The following is a 6121-nucleotide window of genomic DNA, read 5'->3' on the forward strand; positions in this document are numbered from 1 at the left end:
TTTGGAGGGGAGTCGGGGCACATCTGGAGCAATCAGGGAAGCCCAAGAAACAAAAGATTTACCTTCATGGGGACCCACCAGTCGACGGCCCAGGGATCGCAAAGGGGGCTCAAGCAGAAATGTTTGAAGCGGGCTCACAGAACACTAGAGGAGTGTAGGCCCACAATCTTCAGTGCAAATGGTGCTCGGGGCTTGGACTATAATTAGCCCAATGCACAACTTTGGGAAAGCTTGGTAAGTTGATGCACTAGCAAATGTGCATAGTGTCCAGGAGTTCAGATTTCAAGTCACTTGTGAGGGCTGCGGGTCTCAGCTTTGCTGGGATCTCATGTCGGCCTCGGGGAAGTCTGGAAGTCTGTGTCCTGTGTTGCAAATCTGTCGGGATCCGGCGGGAGCCTTGGAAATGCAGACCCGCAAGATGCTTCTTTGGTGCCGGTTTGAACAGGGGAGTCACTCCTTGACCACAAGGGAGATCCTTCCGTCTTCTAGTCGAAATAGAATGTCAAAGTTCCAGGATATATGTTGTAGAGTTTCGTCCAGGTATAATCCAAAGTATTAAGGACTGGGTTCCTATACTTATTCTAAGTTTAGTGGTTGGACTTACTCTAGGGTCCCAACTACTGGAGGACCCAGGGAGGGGGTGGTTACACCCCTTTCCCCTTGTCCATTTTCGCGCCAGAGCAGGGGCTGAGTGCCCCTGCAACTGGTTTGAACTTGGCTATGCACAGGGACACCAAGTGTGTCCGCAGCACTGTCTGAAAAGCATTCTATAAATGCACCCACCCGGCCCCAATACACTAAAGCCTACCTGGGAGGTGGTTACACCTCCCTGTGACAGGAAACCTATTGCCCAGGCCTTCCCTGCTGGAGTTTGGTCCAGCAGCAGGAGGTCAGGCCCGTGTCTGTGGCTGCAGCATCCATTTTGTGATGCTGGGGTTCTTTTAAACTATTACCAGTTAGGTAAGTGTGTACATGTCTTCTCCCTCTAGAAGGGTGAAATTCTACCCCCGCCGCCAGGACTGGTGGGGTGTAGGATTCCAAAGTGTTTGACACCAAACACATGTTTCCATACAGCTGTTCCAAGGTTAGCATTTACCGCGAGGTTATAATGCATTTAAGAGTATATGGTCTGGCCGCATCACAGAACAGCATCAGAGAATAGATTCCGAAAGGTGCAGAGTGGCTCAGCTCATACTTGGGCACCCTCTCACACAAAACCAAGCACTCTGCCTTCAGGATTGATAAGGCCTGCCAAGGAGTGACTTATAGGTTTATAGGTGGCAGTGTAGTAGTAGTAGTAGAAAAGCTTTATTCGATTTCACAAAATATAAAATCATAAAAGCGACAATTCATTTGTTAAGTCAAACATTCCAATGAATTACAGATGAGAACAGTAAATAGGTTCATAATAGTTTTAAGAGCTAATTAAACTATTCCTTTTCCTCAAGATACTTTTTAAAAAACCTGTCATTGTTCCAACACAGTATGTATCATTTAAAGATTGTAGAAACAATAGAGCCGGGCGACATTGATGCCATGAACCTTGTTTTTTTTAAAACGGTTTGATCCATCTTGTCCTTTCTGTTGAATAAAATTTACCAAAACATATTACATGCAGAGTAGATTGGTCTGATATATTATCGCACGGGCATTTGCAGAGCATTCTGGACCAATCGTTTACTTTAGAAAATGTAGTTAAGCGAAAGAAATAGTAGAATCTAAATCTTGTCAGGATATACCTATCATAGCCCTCCTGACACTAAACCAAATAGGGTTGAATTGAGGCCGAGACCAGGGTGAGTTGGTGTTGTAATACAGTTTTTTTATTTAATTCCACTCCTAGCCTTAATGTTTCGAGATGGTTCCAGCAAAGTGACTTTAAATCTTTCCTCGTTATGTTGTTTAGGGAGTCTGGCTTATGGTAAAACTCTGGTGTCCCCAAGTCAATTGTAAACTTGCGAATATAACACAACCATGGAATGTTGGCGGCCTGATCCAAACCCAAGGAATCTTTATTTATATCTCTATTTAAAACTAGGACAGGTGAGGTCCAGGCTCTGTGCTATAACAGTATTGGTTGCATGCTTATCAAGTCGCTGACATGGCCGTGCCCAGTTCAGAATGACAATTAAAAACAGGAGTACATTGAGGAATAGCTAAAAAAAATCTTAAAAAAGCATTTTCTACTTTTTGAATGGATGAGCTATCACAGGCTCCCCAAACGCCTGCTCCATAAATAGCTGTGCTCATGCACTTAGCCTGATAGATTTTTAGCAGGATTTCTGGGGGCCTTTCCCCCATTTTTCTTGCAAATATCATGACTGCTGCCATTGCTCTTTTAAACGGCAATGTCCTGCTTCTAATAGCTGGTCCCCAGGATCCCAATTCTTCTAAAATGATGCCTAAATAGGAGAATGTTTTAGTGGGTGCAAATTTTTCATTCCCGGCAAACAGGGCGCAGGATCTATCCTTGCCCCTCCCACAGGTCATAACAAACTTTTTTTATCATTAAGTTTCAAGCCCCTATTATCCATAAAGTTTATATAGGTGTCTAGTGCCGTCTGATGGCCAATTTGTGTTCTCGCCATTAAGACGGCATCGTCGGCATACAGGAGTGAAACCATCTGTTTATGGTTAACCTGGGGTGAGTCTCGTACTTTGGCCACCAGTTCTTTTTCCAAATCGTTGGTATATAAGGTAAAAAGAAAAGGGGCGAGTACGCAGCCTTGTCTGTCGCCTCTCCTCACATGAAAAGGCTTGGTACATTTACCTTTTAAACCAAATCTCACCTTGGCTGTAGCACCTGCATAGAGTTGTTTTAAAAATAATATAAGTACCTCATCCACCTTCATGTCTGATAAAATCTGCCATAAACGACTATGGATTACGCAGTCAAAAGCAGCGCTTAAGTCGACAAACGCTGAGTATAATTTGCCTCCCTTAGCCTGAGTATATTTTCCATGTAAAATGGAAAAATTTAGCACCTGCTCTATAGTGCCCCGCCCCTCCCTAAACCCGTATTGTACTGGACTTAATACGTTAGTATCTTCTGCCCATTGTTGGAGGCTGCTCAAAATAACCCTGCCAGTAACTTTCATAAAGGAGTCAAGCAGGGATATAGGACAATAACAGGAAGGATTATCCTGGTCCCCCTTTTTAAATATAGGGATAATTACTGATTCGGACCAGGTTTTAATGAAGCCCAACTTGCAACTTGATTCAAGAACTCGGGTTAATAGTGGGGACCAAAGTTCAACCGAGTACTTTAATAAGTCGATCGGGGTGCCGTCGGGGCCCGGCGCTTTACCTCCCTTACTTTGTTTTATGGCTTCTAATATTTCCTTGTTACTGATATTAATTTTAATTTGTGCACATTTTTCTGGACCCTCCTGGGTTGCGATCCCCGTGTATGCAATTTTATCAGTCCTCCCAGGATTATATACTTCTGCGAAGAAGTCTACCCATAGATCTTCTGATATAGCCACCTCAATTCTCGCCCCATCCCCCGTGCTAAAAAACGATGCCTTAACTGCTCCTCAAAAGAGTGAGCTATCCTTCTTTAACGAAGCATCATATAGATTGGTCCAAGCCAGCTTGCATCTCTTTCTTGCTAAATAGTATTCCTTCCTGCAACTCCTAACTTCTTCAGAATCCCTCCAGGTACTATGTGAGGCCTTTTTATGTTGGGAGTAGGCCCTTGTACAGTCAGAGTCGAACGATCCATTCTTGTTGGATTTAAAATCTCTGTTGGGGCGCTGTAGGATTTTTTGGATTATCCTTGTAATATCGGCAAAAGAACCCAGTATGTCTAAGTGTGATGCCTCTTCCTGCAGACACTTTAAAATTGGAGTTATAGCCTCCATGATTATTTTCTTATTAGTGACCTCAGGGTCGCTCTTAGCCCATTGAAGGGAATACCCATTTTGTCTATACAATATGCACCCTTGAGTCCAGGCTAAGCTCTCTACCAGCGAGCTTGCCTTTTTATGAGGGAATAAGATGTTAATACTGAGCGGGAGATGGTCACTGATCCCAACTGTATGGGTAGCGAAATCCGCTACCCAGGTTGCGTAGCTGTTTGAACAAACAATGAATCGATCAGGGTACTGAGTCTTCTCCCTACAAATGTTGGACTAAAATCAACAGTTAGAGAAACCTAGGTTATGTGTTGCCATGACTTCGTTAAAGCTGTCGCCCCCATTAGTGTAGATAAAGTGGGGCTGGTGGTCATCATCATCAACCTCACAATCGCCACATCCGCTCAAGAAATGTTGGCAGAGGTTGTGATGAAAATCGCTGCCCTATATGAGGATGCAATCCTTCCCTGAGTTATCGCTCACACTCTTAAGGTCCTCGTTGAGTCACGGAGCATATCACAAACCTGGCCCTTATCCAGATTATTATACATGTTAATGATTGTTAACTCAACCAGTGAGGACATTTTGATGACAATAATTTCGTAATAACTGGACGCTTTCACCATTTTTATCCCAACTGCCCCCAAAAGATTTGTGACATACACACAGATCCCCCCTTTATTCCTTCCATGACTTGAGTAACCCGCAGGAACATGAAACGTTTTAAAACCGCTAAGATGAATTTCCTCCAAAGACCATGTCTCCTGCAGGCAAAGGATGTCAACATTTTTAATGAAATCTACCCAAATTGGGTTAATAGTCTTGGAACGAAGACCCGAAATATTCCAAAATACTACCCTCGCCCGTCCCTTTACAAACGACTCTTGGGTGCCATGGGTAACCACACTCCCTGCCCTGTGTTCCTCCCCGATTGTTACTATGGAAACCGGGGTGACACCTCCATCACTGCCAGAAGTTCCAGGGCCTAATTGCGGCAGTTTGTTCAGCAGTACTTTTTGTGCCTGTTCTGAGGTGGTCATTCCCATGTCAGCATCCACGGGGGGTAGAAAATGGGGAGCAACCAATTTTAAGGTTTTGTCGTTAGCATTCCTAACCTCGTAAATGAATACTCCCTCATGCCCTGGGTCTTTTATAATTGGGGGCGTTGGGTAGCTGGTTGAAATACTACATTCCCGGAAGACCCTTGCCAGTATAGGTAAATCTACTTCATCTAGCGAGTGTAGAGGGGCAAACCTATTTGTAACTTCCAAATTATACCTCAGTGGATTGTTAAGAGGGTGACCAAACGGGTGAATATTAAAATTATTTGGCATTTTGGGATAGTAGAAAAACCAAGTGGGAGCACATTTATGCCCGCCGTCCGCCTTCTATTATCCCCGTCCCGATCCAAGATTTCTTTGACTAAGGGTGGGGAGGCAAATGATAAAACTAAGCAGTCCCCAACAAAGGACTTATTATTTGGGGCAAGCCACCTTACTCGCTTTGCCATTTTAAATGAATGGAACATATCTCATGTTAATCCCGTTTTCTGACCCAGGAAATGAATAGCTGTGTTTCTCAGTGTTTCCCAGTTTTCCCGCACCCCGTCCTCCACTATGGGAACGTTGGCCAAAACCAACGTATAAGGAGCTGCCGCGGGTGGGAGGTTCAGATTTGGCAAAATATAGCCGCCATCTTGGTAAGGAAGTGTACTACTCCCCGTTTTTCCAGGTCCATCTACCATGGGCATGGAAGAACGATGCCCACTATTATTTTGACTGGCAGAAGTGGGGGCCTAACTTTGTGCGGACTGCAAGGCCGGCTAGGCTGAGTGTTGCTACTACTACTAGGAGCAACCTGTTTACTGTGTACCTCTTTCCCTTGCACTGTGAGTATTATCAAAGTGGATTCTATCTGTCCCAATCTGTTCCCCATCAAAGTTATAGCTTCTTTCACGAATATGGTGAGATCAACTATTGACTTCATGATGTCTCCATAATCAGTGTAGTTTTGGCCCTTGCTTAAGCGTTCATCGTTAGTGGATTTTGGACACATTTTTCTTTTGTTCCTTTCTGCTTTTTTTACCTCTTTCCCTATATGTGATTTACTTTTAATCTTTAGGACATTTGGGGTTGCTGGAAATTCATGGATCTGAGGTACTAAAATAGTGTGGGGAGGATTCTTAGACACGCATACTCTTTTTTGGCAGGGGAGATCAGAGCCCTCTAGGTCAATTACAGAAATCTCGTCGCTACCCTGCTGTA

The sequence above is a fragment of the Lissotriton vulgaris genome, chromosome 1_1, assembly GCF_964263255.1.
Source record: "Lissotriton vulgaris chromosome 1_1, aLisVul1.2, whole genome shotgun sequence".
In the NCBI taxonomy this organism is placed as follows: domain Eukaryota; kingdom Metazoa; phylum Chordata; class Amphibia; order Caudata; family Salamandridae; genus Lissotriton; species Lissotriton vulgaris.